At 38.6% G+C, this 18,395-nt stretch overlaps 1 protein-coding gene across 7 annotated transcripts in view; it reads right to left on the minus strand.

Moving 5' to 3' along the window:
- flrt1a (fibronectin leucine rich transmembrane protein 1a) overlaps positions 1 to 18,395 on the minus strand; it is a 43,911-nt gene that overhangs the window by 10,234 nt on the left and 15,282 nt on the right. For 2 of the 7 annotated variants that reach the window (XM_042432247.1, XM_042432249.1), the window contains exon 2: positions 6,150 to 6,408. The gene's annotated coding sequence lies outside the window, so the exon portion shown is untranslated. Of the gene's footprint in view, positions 1 to 6,149; positions 6,409 to 6,795; positions 8,979 to 9,831; positions 10,504 to 12,126; positions 12,979 to 18,395 lie in introns of those variants that run through there. The other 5 variants (XM_042432250.1, XM_042432252.1, XM_042432251.1 and 2 more) reach the window with 5 other exon arrangements.

The following is an 18,395-nucleotide window of genomic DNA, read 5'->3' on the forward strand; positions in this document are numbered from 1 at the left end:
TGTAATACTGTGGCTGATAGATGCTGTTTTTGCAATAATACACTATAATCTTCAAGCTATCAAAACATGGAGATAAAAAATTTACTTTAATCCCCAAACAAGGCACAAATGTGCACCACAGCATCAATAATATGGAAATATTTTGCTCTCCACAATTTGCTTCTTTCACATTGGCAACATCAAGATCTTCATTGTCAGTTTTATGTAAAATAAACAGATAATACTGTCATCATCACAAATAATGCTCAAGTATCTTGAATAAAGGTATCAAACCAAATGAGTCCCTGTGTTATTTTTTTAAAATTTTTAATTTTCTTAGCTATACTTATGAATTATTTGATATGCCAATGCATTACAATCCTTTTAAATCTCTTATCATCTTCTCTTCTTGCCATGTGAATATGCTATAGAGGCAGAATGAATAATATGTTAAAGGCTAAATACGTAATGGAACCACCCCCCAATCAGTTTTTTTTTTTTCTTGGTTTATGCACCCATTTCTTGGCATGAAGGAGTGATTGGATTTGCACTCAGCAGTTTCTCATTTCAGCTGCTGACACAAAGACCCCGGGTATGTGACATATATAAAAGATTTGTGTTTCCGGAAGAAAATATTGTTGGTTTTTTTTTCTTGTTTTTGTCATATAGTCTATATTAACACTCAAATAAAAAGGCCTGCATTTTCTGTTGTGTTATTACAGATTATGTTATTAAAAAACTCCACCAAGAGCTTAAATTCTTCAGTTACATGTACAAACAAACCAAAGATTAAATTCAGTATCAAATAAGTTATGCATCATACGTGTAAAAATCGATCTGGAGTCGAGACATTTACATAAGACAACGTAAATACTTTCGATACACATAGTCAACTTTGTGACAGGTCAATCATTTTTAGAGACTTTGCATGTTTTTGTCCAATTGCCGTATAAATGTCAAATGTATAATGAACACAAACAAATAAAGAGCACAGTTCAAATGAATGTTTGACCTACAAATCGACAGTTTTTATTGTGTACGGCTGCAGATATTGCTTTGAAAATATGCTGTAGCAAAGTAATAAAGATTGTAGAGCATCTATGGAGTGCTTCACATAATTCACAGCTGGAGATATGTCTTCATCTTAGAGGCTTTTGTTTGCTGGTGGGTATGAGCCTGCAGGGCCCTGAAGTGACTTGACATATAGCTCTACAGCACTATAACATGTTTTATCTTTACAGCACTATTATATGTTCTGTCGTACCACCAGTCTAATTCCCCTGTCCTTTCCACTGCAGCTGCAGCTGCCCCTGAATACTTTTGGCTCGGCGTTTCTTCCTTGAGACAGCCAGATTACAGGTAAATCCTTTCAGCATTAACAAAAGGACCACAGCTCTTTTGAAGCAATATGCTCCTGCATTGTGTTCAAGGGTAAGAACAAATCTTACATGATGCTGGCAGGGTTTTGGGAGGGTTATGTTCAAAATGTACCGCATGCTAACTGAGATCAATAATGTAATCCAGCAGGTTTCTCAAGGGCATTATAGTAAAATAATCAGTCATCTTCACAAAACTGAACTGGATAGTTTTACAAAAATAATTGTCCCGTTTTAAAAATGTCACTGTGAAATCCAACAAACAATTGCAAATTTAAACCTATTTTTCAACCAGAATAGATAAAAATGATTTTAATGTTCTTAAGCAAGCATTCCCTGGCTTTGTTTGCTAATTGAAATGAAAAAGCTGACTCACATGCTGGATTTGATCTATAATCCAATTTAAAATAAAGGTCTTGGTATTTAATGGAAGATCTGCTGCTCTGTCACATTGGTGGATGATACAGTGACATAGCATGAGTTTGACAGACTGGCTGGCAAATAAACTTTAGATGTGTCAGTCTGTGTCAGTGGTCATATTCCGGTCTTTGATCACCTCGCTGACTTCTGAAATAATCTGCCCTGCTTTTAATGTTGCTGTTTTTTCCAGTAATGTTGGCGTTACATAAAATAAAGGAAACTGTTTATTCTCAAGGACGGACTCTCCATTTTGAGAAAACGAACTTGATCATTTTAAACGGGCCTTATAAAGGCAAATTTATCTCCTGCCTTTAAGTCAAGGCTGTGGTTGTCACGCTTCAGCTAGGATTCTGATTGGATTTTTTTTATTTGCGAGGAAAGGAGAGAGGGAGGTTGGTTAGCTTAATTGGTTGAATTTGAATTCAACCCTGACAAGTTTTAATATAAATACAAGGCTGTGGGAGGCAGGCAGCTGAGTCACAAGACAGCATTGTGCTTTCAGGGTGAAAATTCACCTCCACATCAGAGAAAAGAAGATGAAAAAGAAAATACAACATCAATGAAAAACCTCTCTGTATCCCTGACACCTTACTGGGCTGCCAGGTTGTGTCTGGCAGCCATATTGGAGGGCCAACAGCTATGAACAACTGAGCACGCTTCTAAACATAAAACTCAGCCATCTCACCACAGCTTAAATGATGTGAAAAACATATGTGCTTCTGAGTCTTAACTGTTCATTTCATTGCTGCTAACACACCTGATGCAGCTGCTAGTCGAGGCGTAGTCGCCCTGCAACTACTAAAGATTACTGCATCTTTCATCCTTTTATTTATTCAGTTTCATTGTTATTTATGTATTTCCGCGGGCTTACTATTTATGGCTTTATTTATTTATTCAAAAATAAAGTTAACATTTCTCGGGAACTCAAGTTGGGCTTTTTAGTTTAAGTTCAGTTCAAGTTTTTTGTTTTCTATATCTGAATGAAAAGTGGTGGAAAATAAAAAGTTTACATTCTTTGCACTTTTTCCATTTGAGGAACCCAGACAGCGTTATTTAGTTTCTTACAGGCAGCTGTCACAGTGTTGGCATTATAATCATAATAAACAATCACAGTGAAGACATTTGTTTTTTTGTTTTAACATCAAACTGGTAATTCCTCCAGGAAAATGAAAGATTATTACTACAATGCCTTTGCGCTACACATCTGGACCACATCTGGACCGAAACAACAGTGATTGGTGGCTTGTGCTTGTCTTTCAAGTTTCTGATGCTGGTACAGACTGTTGATGGTGAAGACGATGTTAAGGAAGTTGAAGAAAACCTCAGTAACTTGCTGCTTATCAGTAACACACACCTAGCAAAGCAAAATTGGCTGCAACTAGCGATTATTTTCATTATCGATTAATCTGTTGATTATTTTAGTTGTTTTAGAAAAAAAAATCACTCTCTGTTTCCCAAAGATGCCCAAGATGCAACCTAAAATGTCTTGTTTTGTCCACAACCCACAGATTTAAAGTTTACTAACATAGAGGGCTAAAAAAAACAGAAAATATTCACTTTTCAGAAGTATTTTTTATTTAAAAAATGACTAAAACGGTTCACTGATGATCAAAATTGTTCCAGATTAATTTTCTGTCAATCAACTAATCGATTAGTCGTTGCAGCTCTAAAGCAAAATTCACATCCTACCCCAAATCCACCAAAATAGAAAGTAAGAGCAGAAAATCTAAGAAATAACTATACATTTGTTTTGGTTGACAGGATCATAGTTCAGTAATACCAGAGGTGGATCTGCTGTAAAGACCAGTTTCCATCACATGTTGGTTCCATGATCGCAGCCTGTTGCTCCCAGCCTACCATATTTCTCATCTCGCTGTCATTGATTTTGATCTACTTCTATTCTCTTCTACGACCTCCAAGTAACAATTTACACATCAAATCCTATACTGTACTTTCCAAAATGAAAGCATGCCTGTTTACATCTTCATTCACACAGCCTGAACATCTGAGGACTCACTTTCAGTCCACATTGGTTTAACAAAAACAGTCAGAAGAAACATATTTCTCGTCTCACTTTCTCCTCTCATGTACGTACGTGGCTTGTGGGAGCTATGAGGGGGCTGACGGAGACCCAGATTCTCTCAGTTTCTTACATAAATTCACAAATTCACAGACTGTTTCGGCTTCATCATCATGGCTCCCCTTTACAACCATGTCTTCCTTTCGCTTTCATCTGCCTTGTCACCTGTTTGTGTTTCATTTACGAGTGTCAAAAATGTTGATGTGAATTTCATCATTTCCTCTTCTTTCTTTTCTAACCAGAGTTTATTTTTCTGCATATTTTATTCCTTTCCATTCAGTCAGTAACAGCATCTCTCCTTCTTTTTCTCTTCCCTTTGTATGACTTTCTCTTAATGCAGCTTTTACTTAATCCCATTTTAAACAATCTTTATATCTTCCAAACAGAAATCTAAAGGAAAACAAATACTTTCTTTTCCTTTGACTTATTGAAATAATAAATGGTGGCAAATACCGTCCAGTTACAATCCACTTATGTCTCATAAAACCTCATTCAAAAGGAAATTACAGCAGCAATGCAACTTAGAAAATTAATTACAGAGCCATTAAATAAATCTAATTTAACATTTGAGGAAAGCTCTCCATGTGTAATAGAATTGCAGTTGTGGTTTAAAAGGCACCGGTGTATGCATGCCGGCTTATGTTAATAATGAAGTAAATATTATCTTGGTAATACGTTGTCGCACTTAGAGCTGTATACGTTAATCTTTCAACATACAAGAGACAAAAGTGGATAAATACATACGGCTGCCTCCGGGGCTCAGAAAATATCCTGTGCAGTGTACACTTGACTTCCCAGTGTGTGTGGGTTTCTCCTGCATGAAATATCAGCTGTAGGAGTGTTTGGATCTTAAACAAAAGTTGCCTTGAATCCTTAGACGCCTAACACAATTTTTCTAAACTCTGCGCTCTCTTATGAAACCACACAATGACCTCACATTCACCCCTGAAGTCCACTCAGACTGGGTTCAAAACAGAACATATTGTAATTTCTTTTCCTGATTTAGAAGATAAATCTCGGAAAATTTTGTATTAGAATGTTATTATTATCATTACACACTGTAATCTCACTTTTCAAACAGAATCATGTCTTATATTTGGATACCAGCAAAGCATTACTGAATCTTTGACTGAAGAAAAAAAGTCAAATCCTGCCCTTGTGAACCAACACACTTTGGAATTGTAAGACAAATTGAGGCAGTCATGGTGTCACAAGATACAGTCCACATCAAGGCATTGACCAATAGCAGCTAGTTAGTATATTTCGTTAATGGGTGCCGGCTTTTAGAGCAACCTTTACTGATTGCCTCCTGCCCAAAAGGAGAAAATGAGGGTGGTAATCGAGCTTTATTGCTCACTGTTTAACCAGTGATAAGTGTTAGTTTGTTTAACGACTTCATTTATCTCTCATTTAATTACTGCCACTATTTGAGAAGGAGGTACAGTCAAGGTGCTCCTCTGGCTTGGGTTATTTTTGCTACAGCGTTCAAGTCTCATAACTTTTTTCCTTTCTCAATGAGCCAGAATGGATTCCCCATAACAATATGAAAAGGATAAAAAAAAATTACAAGCACGGAGACGGTTTTCTTACTTCCAAGCAGTAATTATATTGTATTTTGTGCATTTCATAAAAGAGTGTCTGTTGTAGTCTACTTCTTTTCAAATTTTTTATCCCAGTACAAAGGGTCATTGAGTTAGATTCACATTACATGGTGATAAAATAGCCCCAGTTTGTGCCTCTGATTACTTTTGAGCAACTGCGCTAAGCATCCATTTCTCTGAAAAATAAGTAAAACCAGAAGGTCGTTTAACAACACTTGCCGCTGTTCTGAGGATATTTTCAGACTCCTCAAAGACTCTTCTGACCATCTGGATGAAAAACTATTATGTCTGCTGCATGATAAAAACATATTTTAACCCCTTTTCCAAGTTGCAACTGTTATATGTATAATCCAGGTAGCCAGAAATGACATATGTCCCTGCACTTTTTGTAAAACAATAACAAAATAAATTAAAAAAAAATATTGGAACGAGAAACAGAGAAATGCATGCTTACCACTGTGACACAAATATGATAGTGATACATGAGAGGCACAAACTGGGTCTGGAGTTAAAGTAGCATGAAGTACACAAAGCACACATACAGGAGTGCTTCAATTAGTGACAAATTCAAATGCAGAGGAAAATACTTTGATTATGCAGTAATACATATAGCAAAAGGTATAACTGCTCAAATACATCAATCTATTGTCTAAATATAGAATAAGTTACTTCGACAAATAACATTAAGCTTACTTTTTGAAGTGGGGCTGCCAGGGAAGGAGGTGCTGCAGCACCATTTGCACTCTTCTTCCCGACACGATTCCTTCAAAGTCTGCTAGTTGTATCTTCTCCGGCTCTTGTCGACATGCGGTCCATAAACTCTGGGAAGCTGATGCAGGACGTGTTGTGTAGAGGTGTGGACCCACTGTTAACAAGAGCAACTCTTCCCCCTGTGTTTTTATTTTCAGTTTGGTTGTCGATTACATGCCACCACTGGTTTCAGATCAACTCTCTGTGGAGAAAGAGATGACAGAAAAATCATAGAGGATCACAGCTGACCACCAATGTCAATCAAGATGTCACATTTTCTGATGAAACTGTAATGCCGTTACAGATGTCTCTGCATGGCATTCTGTCTATCATGTTTGCTACTGTTTCTCATATACAGTATTTCACTTTATATCTGTATTATGTTTCTTAATCTGCCCTTGTTTAGAGGATTAAGTGATTTATTCTTCATTTACCAAACTATCATTGTATTCATTCCAAATAAATCAAATGTGCGTTTGTAATGACTGTTACACCGTCTAATCAAAAACACTCTAGATAGAAAAAAAACGGACTGAATTGCTGTTTAAGTGGTTTTAATGCCAATTACAAAAATATAAAGTCAGCAAACCTCAGAAGCCCATTACTTTTCCTTTGATTTTCCATCACACTTGATGCTGAACTCCTTTCCACTGAGTCGATGATTGCATCACCATGACAGTCATAAGGTTGTTGAATCAAGTTCAAAGAAACGCTTTAAAGAATGGTATCAATCTCAGCTAAAATATGTTAACATGAAAGTTTTCCACCAAAGCAACCTTACAACAAGTCTTTGCCTCTAACCTCACACCTCCTATTAGAGGATTTTGTCATTTACTCGGAAAAGAAAATGGTCAATGACATCTGAAGCTCCCAACTCCAAACTACCTCACTCACTTTCCCAGGCAAGGCCCTGAAACTCTGCCAGCAGCCCCTTCCACCCTGATTTCACTGTCTATCCTTCACAGGGATGCTGATCAAGTGTCTTTCTCACAACTAACATCGACTGCTTTGTGACAGCATGCCGTCCTCCTTCAAGTCAGTTACTCCTCATGTCAAGAAACCAAACCTCATCTGATCAGACACTTAAAAATACAGAATATTGCTCCTTTAACATTTGCTCTTCTTACATTTTTGAACATGCCACATCCAATGAGCTCTGTAGAAATCTTTTCAAGAATAACCAAAATAACAAGGTCAAGTCGTCTTTTTATGCCACTTTTTATGTCTTTTTTCATATATCAGCTAAATTATGACTTACGGCACTGATCTTTGGCACAAGCTTTGAGTAGAAATATAATACTCTGTAAAAATGTCTTGTTATGTTAGTTATACTTCTCATAAACAACTTTCTGTGTGGGTGATATTCTAAAAAAGTAACATTATAATCTCAAAATTCAAAAGAAGATCCATTACTGAAGAACAAGCTGTCTGCAAGAAAAAAAAAAAAAAAAAAGATAAATACACAGACAGGTGTGACTGAAAACTTGTACTTTGAGTTAGAAATATGATCTTGTCACCGAATTGGAACTGAAACAAATGCCAACAGTTGTCAAAATATGTGCTGAGCAGACAGTGCACCTCGTCTATGGTTCAATTCCAGTACACCATCAGGTATATGATTGAGTTATGATTTAAACAATCAGGTGTCGGTGCAGCATATTGAGTCAAATCAAGGTTTGGTGGTACTCATGTTCAACTTACAGTATATGCCAAAGAAAAGAACAACTTTACACACCTGTGACAGCAATGAGCAAACACCAACGAACATAACAGAAGTTTTATTACCCAAATAGCTGTCATAATTCATCGAACTACAGTACCATAACTCACAAGCCATAACAGGAACACCTCTAATTTATTGCTACTAAGTAAACATAGTGGCATAAATATAGGAAGAGACCGAAGCAGAGATTGTGCAGCCAGACATACAACAATTTATTTCATTGCTCTTCCCTAAAGTGTAAGTTTTTTCGTTGAAATTAGAAGTTATTGTTTTGGAGACAGGTCTGTCTGACTGCAAGGCCTTTAAAAAAAAGAACTGATCGAAAGCAAGAGTTGTTGTTGAAAGAGTCCCTGCCTCTGAAATCAGCCTGAAATCATCCAGCCAACACTCAGTGCTTTAAGAAAACATTGTGTTACAGGTATCATGACGAGTCCACTTTTTCCAAACCCTCATCTTTCTCTACACCTAAACCACTTGCGCTGTCACCACATCCCATAAGTTTTCCCATCATTGCTATAACACTTATACTGACCTTTGCTTCCCCCTCTCTGACACACAGGTTGGGTTGCATACCTCCAATTTTCTAGCTGAAATCACCGACTGGATCGCTGCCAAATGCCTCCCGATTGACCTTGATAAGATTGAACTGCTGTTTTGCTCCAAAATCCTGCCCTTAACAAGAGCTGTCAATCACCATGACATCAGCACAGTCGCTCCTGCCCAGACCGACGTTTAGTCTGATCTTAGACCACCGACTGCTAGAGCTGCTATTGCAGATTTGCTGTGTGTAAAATGTGCTGACTCAGACCCAGCTGCTTGAGCAAACACTCTTTGTCTGTCATCTGGACTGCTGCAGATCTGATCTGGCTGAGCAACCTGAGAGTAACTGCAATAAGACAGCTGTCAGACTAAACTTCAAAATGCACTGAAATGTGCTTGTTTTCTACTAGTGTAATAGAGAGTGGTAATATACCATATGCACTGTCTCCACTAAAAACATGGAGGCAGGCAGAGCATTGACAGTCACTAGAAGCACATTCATTCCCCTGTGATAGCGTTGCTCTGTGTGTGTGTGTGTGTGTGTGTGTGTGTGTGTGTGTGTGTGTGTGTGTGTGCGTGTTTGTGTGTTTGTGTGTGCAATCCAGTCTCACAGCAGTTTGTGAAATAGTCACAAAATTTAATCTATAGATTCGTGTACATGGACACGAATTTTCCATTTTTTTCGTGACACTCAGAACAACTTTCAAACTAATGTATTTCATTTAGGAGTATGTTTCGTGCCTGCGGGTTTTTTTATCAGTCGGGACTCGGGAGCACAGAAGCTATATTGTTTTTTCTCATTTGTTATTCATTTTAACTAAAACCACTACATTGCTCAACATTTAATCACGAGGACCAGAGGATCCACTGACTTGCTGTGTGCATTTATTATTGCTGTCCTTTTCTGAAAGCGGGCTGCTCACATAAAACATGGTATAACCTGAGTTTGACTGAAAGATCAACTGAATGTGATAGTTTAACAACCAAAGCAGCAGGATTAAAATCAGAGTTTTTATGAACTGTTGAGTGTTGAGTGAATCGAGCTAGCTAGTGATAGCAGCTTTATTTCCAGCTTGTATGCAATGATGCATCTGATGCAGCTGGTTTTGCTCCATTTCTTAGAAAGGATCCCTGATTAACTAACACAGCTCTGTAGATACAGATTTAATTAGCTTAGGAGCTGTTTTATGTATTTTTCTCAGTAACATTGGCGGTAACAGGCTAACAGTGTGTTAGTGGCGTTGTATTAGCAGTAGTCCAAATGGAGGACAATCATATATACTCATATGATAGCTGAGGTCAAGAGCTCTCTATAACAGTTGGTCCCATGTCTGTAGCCACTTTTTCTGCTGAATTATATACCTTTAAACGTGCACCAAGGTCAAGGTACAACAGTCTGTATTTCAAAGCAGGAGCCATGTAGAATCTTCATACTGACATATTAACCCTAAACCTCACCAAGGCTGAGACCTTTCCAATAATTTATTTGATTTCACTCTATGACAAAGTTTTCTCAATTCATGGACAAAAGGCATGCCATGTCTAGTTTCAGAGAACTTTGAAGGCCCAATAAATATAAAATGAAGCTTTTTGTTTGTCTGTTTGTTTTTTCTTTTTTAGTGGTAATAGTGACCAAATGAATCGCCTTCAGAGAATACAATACTGCTGGCGGCAGCAGTAGGCCTGGCGGGCCGCCAGGCCAAAAAAATATTTTTTCAATGCCAAAAATAACGCCAAATATCCATTCATTCAGAAATCAATAGTGTTTGGGAGCCTCTGTGCAGCACTGTTCCGAAACGTGAGTTAACCTCTGTATCGTTGCCTGGGAAACTCTTGGTAGCGTAGCTCCCTCTAAGTAATAGGGCAGTGCGTAATATTTGTGCATAGCGGGTGAGTGAGTAGTTGAGTGAAATAGCAAGCGCCAGGCCAAAACAGTCAACCTAGGGGAAACACTGCAGGTCATCAAATACTGACGCATGCATAGTCTACTATTTGCACAGTTGTGGAGATTTTTAGTGTCTTTATAATTCTTGGTTTGGGGATTTTATGTCAGCATGACATACAGTAGCCCATTCAATCAGAATCTGTTTTATTAGCCAATGCAAGCATACAAAGAATACGTCCTGGCATTTGCTCACAACACAGAAGAATAAAAATAAACAAAAGTTAGTTTTTATTAGTACCAATATAACAACAGCAACAACAAGAATAATAATAATAATAATGAAATAAACCAAATAATATTAAAACTAAATTGAAATTTTAAAATCTATTTAGAGAATGGAAGAGTAATAGTTTTGAAATGGGATATAAAACTTGAAATGTAATATTGACTGTACAAAGGAAACATGGACTGTGCTTCGGACAAAGAAATAAAGTGTATGAAATATATGAAGGTGACAAGCAACAATCAAATGTGTAAATAATTAAATTATGTAACAGTAAATTAAAAAAAACATTAAATTATGGAGGTTGAATGCAATGCACAATCTTAAGTCCTGTTTGATGAAATATATGAAAGTGAAAAGTGCAGGAATTAAATGAGGGATGTGAAATGTAAAGTCCAGTTTGATAACTCCGTCTGTCAGACCACACACACACACACACACACACACACACACACACACACACAATGTTGGAGTGCTTTATTGGATGACGTGGCTCAATATTAATTTAGGAAGACTGTCTGTGTTAAGAAAGATGATTTCAAGTTAAATATCCTCAGCCACATATTCTTGGAAATATAAATTAAATGAGCAACATCACAGGTTATGAAACACCTTTTCCTAACATGGCATTGCCCGGTGGCAGTTTGAAATGGAATGAAGCCCACCAACGACAGACAACCCAAAATAGTAGCTGAACGTGTCACATCCACCCACAACACAATGCTCTTCCTTAGCCTACCGCTACCAAAAACTAACAAAAAACGTTATTTCTCAGAATCGAAGGAGAAATAATGAAAACTGATGGCCATAACATTAACCTATCGTATTACTGAGTTATCAAGGACACTATCGTGTTTTTGTGTTGAGAAAAGATATCATTAAAAGAAAACCTTTACACAATGAAGAAAATACTTTCGGACGAACTGTATTGGAAGTAAAGATACTTCCAAATGACTGAAAGTCATTCTGAGTGTCACAAAAAAATGGAAAATTTGTCCATGCACACAAATCTAGATTAAAGAGATCTATTAAAGAGATTAAAGAGATTATAGATTAAATTTTATGATTACTTCACGAACTGCTGTGAAACTGGGTTTGCGTGTGTGTACCCGTGTTGAGAAGTGCCAGTATAGTCGCCAGTAGCCATACTGTTTATTATGGTTAAGTTAACATACTGTTACTCAGCCCCATATCAGCAAATTCATATGCTACATTTGGGCTTGCTAACGTTACTAGTTAGCAGCTATGTTACCATTTGAATCCCTTCTAAAAATATTTTGGTATTAGCTATTCTGACGACTGTCATTACATTCTTAGTGGAAAAGAGCAAGTCAGACAATGAACAAACAAAAACTGGTTGGGAAGATGTGGACAACACGGGTTGTCGATTCTTTAGTGAGAATTGAGGGTGAGATTTTAACTGTCAGTTTTAATATCTGTCAACAGTAGTATGCTAGTTAACGTTAGCCTCAAGGGCTAGAATGTTTACCTTTACTGTCTGCTGCTGAGACTTGTCTCTTTCATTAGCTATTGTGGTCCCGCTTGGAAAGTAGTAACATAATCATCCAGATTTTAAATCCTAAATATCAAACATGTTTTAAATTATTGGGGTGACCCCGATGAGTCTGCGAGCAGTTCTGGAGCTTTACGATTGCATCTGTAAACCCCTCACATTACCAGATAATCTGGGCCGAACATCGGTACCGACCAAGGTCCCAGACCAGATTTCTCCTCCAATTGTCGGGAGGGGTGAATCGGGGATAAATCAGCCCAAAACTCCTGTAGTCTAAAGCCTTGTTTATACTGTTTATACTTTATACACATTTATACGCTGTGGTGCAGGCCCCCGCAGATGGCACGTGAGCTACCAGCATGCAAAGAGGTGTTTATGCTCAACGCGTTACTCATTGCAGTATTCTCTGTAGCACCAGGGATGTACAAACAAAATATTCTGTGAATAAGCAAGAACTCAACAAGTGTTACCAGAAGAATGTCATTATCCAACATGGCTACAAGCACTGCCCTGGAGCTTGTTGTTGAATTTATCTGCTTAGGTATGTCCCTTACATGCAGAGATACATCTCAATGGTGAATACAGCTTCAACTACATCCTCATGTCTGCGCTTCCACACGCAGAACGCACCTAGTTAAAACAATTCAGAGGTGCATGACCAAGCGCCACAACAACTTTCAGAGCCTTCATGCTTGATGCGAAAGAAGCAATGATTGATGAATGAACGGTGCGCGCACCGTTGCGCAGGGGACACTTCATCGAGCATAAACCTAGCTTTAGCCAAATGACAGCTAAATAATGAGCTTAAACTAACTATAAAACTCTGTAAAGCCGGGGGGAGCTGCGGAGTCGCTCATAATTCTCTGTAGGTTTATTTCTACAAGCAACACCTCTCACATTACACACAGTCGTTTGACACGTTATGAAAAATATCAATTATAGCTGCTTTAAGTATGAAGCTGGAGTGTTTAGCTTAGCTTAGCATAAAGACTGGAAGCACAGGGAAACAGCTAGCCTTGCTCTGTCCAAAGTTAAAAATACCTTAACCAACACCTCTAAAGCTGTCTTATTTACATCATGTATCATGTCTGTTTAACCCTTACATGAACAGAAATGTAAAAAGGACAATCTGGGATTTTAGGGAGTCGGCTTTGGGGCTATTTCTTGCAGCTGGACTAAACATGTTCTGACTCTATGTACTGAATTAATCTTCTTTCAGAAAGAAAACAAATAAACTAATTTACCAAAATGTTGAACAATTTGTTCAAGTTATAATCTGTATTTGCATGTTTGTGTATGTCTACACTATAAAATGTCAGGCATCTAGGTTGACGTTCAGTCATTGTTTCACTCTGTTATTACTGCACATCCTTAAGTTACTGTTTCCATCTGGATATAAATAAAAGATGCAAATGTGTGTGTGTGTGTGTGTGTGCTGTGAATTGTTTATACCTCACTGTGATTTAATGGTGATAGACAGTAAAAGGTGCAGAACCTGAAGCTGAAATGATTTGACACTCACACACACACTACTCTCACACACAGACACCCCGCGATGTGATCAGACTTTCAACGCAGCTGCACATAATGTCTATTCACTGACAGGGAGGTGGCGGAGAGCAGCGTGGACTGGGATGACAAAGATGACACATAATTGAGACAGAAAGCACAAGAGTGAGATGATTTCACGAGAGCACTTAGCTCGGACCTTTCTTTATCATTGTCCTGAAGTTGTTCTCGCTCTTTCCTATTCAGTGCTTCGCTGTTTCACTTTTTCCTTTGAGGCCCATCTCAATGACAACTGAAAGAGCATTCTCTCTTCCCTCGTTAACTGAGGAGTGCATCAGTCCTAATAAGAAAGCTTTTACACGGTTAATTAAGAGACACTGTAATGCAGTATGTAATGCTCAATTTACTCTATCTCATTCTCCCCCTCGTCCTCTTTAATTTCATTCAGAATCAATCTGTCGGATTCTCTTTTTTTTCCCTATAATGTGTACTTTGCTACATCAAGGCTCGCTTCTGTGCTCATGACTATCCAATTTGCTTGTGCCGGCTCCATTTTGAGCCTTTCCAATATGTTCCTCTTCCACTGCGCTCACTGATCGGCCATTTCTTTTAACTTTCAGCCTTGATGTTGCTAATTCTGGGCAGAGGAGAGAGGAGAAAGGGGAAAGGAGAAAAAAAAACTGATGTCAGAAAATAAATGAGCTGGTTTGGAGAGATGTTAAGATGATAAAACGCTGGAAATAAGGGGCAGCATTCACCAAAACACAAATATTGGCAGGGACTGAGCCTCCAGGACTTGCCAGTGAAACTAATGTAAACATGGAGGGAATATAGAGTGGAGAGAAAAAGAGAAGCTGTGAAAATAGAGTGTTGAAAGCGGATGAGTAAACACACCAACCACACTTTAAGGAAGAAAAAGAAGAAGAGGTGTGTGGACATTTGGAGAGGGGAACAAACAGAGCGGACACTCGAGAAGGAGAGAGAGAGGGAGCGAGCTGAGGTTGCCATTTTAAAGGTCTGCACGTTTGAACATTAATTAAAAGTTATCCACTGATGAATTGCCCTGTGATGAATTGTTTCCCTTACCATAAAAAATGTGTATGCATCCCAGCGGGATGGAGCCAGGCTACTAAATCTGTCATCTATGTTTTTCATGCTCTCTGCTTTTGACAGTAATGAGTCGAGCCAGTATGATTGGCTGTTCAGTGGCTGATTAAAAGTAGTTTCTTATAATACATGGATTTACTTTGACATTTCCTACACAGGAAACCTAATGGCTTCATAACAGTGGAGAACATAATGGTTGTTTTCATTAGCGATCAATCTCTCGCTATTTTTTTGATTAATCAATTCATTGTTTCATCTTTAAAATATTTTTAAGAATGGGTCAAAATGCCCCATAGTGTCTTTAAATTGCTTGTTTTGTCCGATCAACAGTGCAAAACTCAAAGATGTTCAGTTTTCAATGATATAAGACAAAGAAAAAGCAAGTCCTCAGTGAAATGTCAGCATTTTTGCTTGGTAAAATGGTAAAATTGTTGCTGATTAATCATCTCTCGACTGACTAATCAATTAATCGACTATTTGTTTCAGCACTTCTTCACAGCATCTTGTTGGTGAGATAAATCTCTTCACAAGCCTGTTTTCCCTTAACCTTTGAATGCAACATGCATTTAAAGTCACAGAATAACTAAAGTAAGCAGTAATCAAAGGGTAGTCACAGCAATACATCTCCCTGCGATAAAAAAGGCTTTTGTCATGCAAACATATGATTTGCTATCATCTCACCATTCAAATATAGTACCTCACAATCGGAGGCATGTTCAGAAAAGCACAAGGCTCAATCGTGCAATTTTGCAAATGTGCACATGCAAGCCGCATTGGGGCTGTTATATGACGCGAAGTGGGAGACAAATTGCAGAGTTGCAGGCCGAAATGGTCCATGGCCTCGGCTGAGTCTGATAAATTCTGTCCGCCGAGCTCCACTAATCACTGCAGCCTGTCACAGACACGCCCCTCGTCCCTAGAGAGCAGAGGAACACGTTCCTGATCTCAGGGCAGCCGCTGGCCGACCCCATATAACACACACTTACAGAATCACCCATGCAGCCTCCTCTACACTCAGACGTACGCTCTTTATGCATGAATTCCTTGATTGTCAAATGATTCACAATCAGAATACAGTTTGAGTTTTCTTCTGCCCCCTGTGTGTTTTTTGTGGCTCGCATGAAACCAGAAAATGCATACTACAGCACAAAAATTTCCATATCTATCATTTTTAATTCTTTCTCTATTCCATCCCCATCTTACCCACAAACACACACACATGCACACACGCTCAGTGTGCTCGTCTGTAAGCTGTATCGGTGTAATTGATGCAATGACTGGAAATAAACAGGCAATTTAAGTGCTGGACACCTCACTGCTCTCCCTCTCTCTCTCCTCTATGTTTCCTCTTGTCCCCTCACACACACACACACACACACACATGCACGCGCACACACACACATTGTGGACTATCTCACAATCGAACAAGGTGGAATAAGGGACAAGGTCAACATGCTGGAGAAAAAAAAACGTGTGAGACAGAGGAAATTACGCAGGATAAGAATAGAGAGGGACAGAGGGCACATAGAAAACAAAGACTAATCTCGCAGATGACTCATGTCTGGATGGCCTGTTTAATGACAAATTTACAGCCCCATGAGAGAGCAACAGACCATGTTATCACCGTCCAAACTACATTTTGTGACCATTTTCAGTTTTGGAAGCTTTACCATATGTTCATGTTGTTCAGAGGCCTGCAGCACACAGGAGGTGCAGTTCAGGGAGAGCTTTCACCTTCTAAAATGTTTCCTCTAAAAAGTCTTTCCTTTTTGCGTGATGGGTCGCCCTCACTCGACCACTCAGCCAGGCAGACAGTGTTCCAGCCTCTCCTGCCTGCAGCGAGCTCGGACCAAAAAGTACAGAAATAGCCCAAGCTGCTCCAACTGGCCACGTCAATCTGACCAGGCTGCTGCACAGAACAACTCACTCTGTCCTTTGACCATTCCAAAAGATCCCTCTGTGTGCATTTATCATTCTACTGTACACCGTGTGCATCTATATAATGACCCATAGCAGCAGTAATTATTAAAAAGCTGCATGTCAAAATGTGTACTTGTTTGTCTTATTCTGCATGTGTGTGTGACTGTATAAATCTGATCCCACTTGGTCCTGTTAGCATCAGTTGGGAACAGTCATGCTGCATGAATATTAAAAGGTTGTAGCAACAGTTGTGAATGCAACAGAGTTAATAATAAACGAGGTCTAATAATTTAATGGGTCTGCATGTTGACATATCCCATGGGCTGCCATACAGTCTGTACATGAGGTAATAGGAAAAGAGAGCGAAGCATAAAATGATACAGTAGGACTTGATAAATAGAGAGCAGCAGAAACCAAGACAGCAATGAGAAGAGCAGGAGTTACTTTCTTGAGGCATCCTCCATCATTGATGGGAAAAGCCTCTGGGGTATCCTCAGTTGACCCTGGGGACTCAGATTTTCAAGAGCCCCAACAAACACAGTTTTATGTGCAATTTTATTTGCCCCCATACAGACAAAATATCAATAAAATTCAAAATAAGCATTAAGTAAGGAAGATGCCAAATCTGACATTTTGAAAATGAAACTGTGTTATTTTTGAGGTTTGATTCTTGTTTCCTCAACTTGGATAGTAGGTTTTGCACTGTACCAAGTGAGTTCTTGAAGTGGTCAGTGTACGTGCACAGTCTACAGAGTGGACACTGCCAATCACCAGCAGCTTCAGTAGCAGGGGTTGACTGAGTCTCTAGGATTCTGTATTTTTGCCTTGGATCCTCCTGGTCGGTTAACCCAGTTTTTCTCCCAATCATTATACCTGTTGGCCTCCATATAAACACCATTAGGTCTCTGGAAAAAAAAAGATCTTTCTGTAAACACTGTCTCCTGTGACCTCTGACCACAGCACTGCTGCTCAGCCATTTTTTTAGGACTGATGACATTTGCTCTCCTGCTGAGGAAAATATAGTTGTCATCTTTCAGACTACATGCCCTTGACTCAGCCTACGTAGCAACTCAACCTTGACTTGTGTCCGAACATCTTCACACTGACAATATTTTACAGAACTAAATAAACTTTCAATTTATACACAAGATTATTGTGAACTCCTATGTCCATGTCTTGTAATTGCTCTAAAACAGCAAATAGATTTGACGTGAACTATCAATGCACAGTTTTCTTGAAGGCTTTTGAAAACCCCAATTCATTCATTTCTGTACGGCATGAATATCAAATGACATGACTCTTGAAACATGGGGACAACAGAAGTAGGTTGTGAACACAACCCTATACTTATCACCTTAAAGTTGATATGGCAAACTTTTAACAAACAGTTGTCTATTTACACATCAAGCAGATACGAAGCAACATCTGAAATTGTGTGACCTGGTTAATGTCCAATATTCAATCTCCTTTTAGCTCTGTTTTGGTCTCCTGAGGTAAATATCTGACTCTTCATTGCTAAATGCTCTCCTGTGTTCACCAGCTAGTCACTAATTTTGTCTGTTTGCTATTTGATGCTGAGCAGGTAGTGTACAGTGAGTTTTTAAAGCCGAAAACAACTATGAGAGTGGTGAGGGTGAACCAAAACCATTAAGCTTTGAGCTGGAAAACCAAAACATTGAGCTAAAAGACACTAAAAAAAGCCTGTTTGC

This window comes from Thunnus maccoyii, chromosome 13 (assembly GCF_910596095.1).
Source record: "Thunnus maccoyii chromosome 13, fThuMac1.1, whole genome shotgun sequence".
Lineage (NCBI taxonomy): Eukaryota > Metazoa > Chordata > Actinopteri > Scombriformes > Scombridae > Thunnus > Thunnus maccoyii.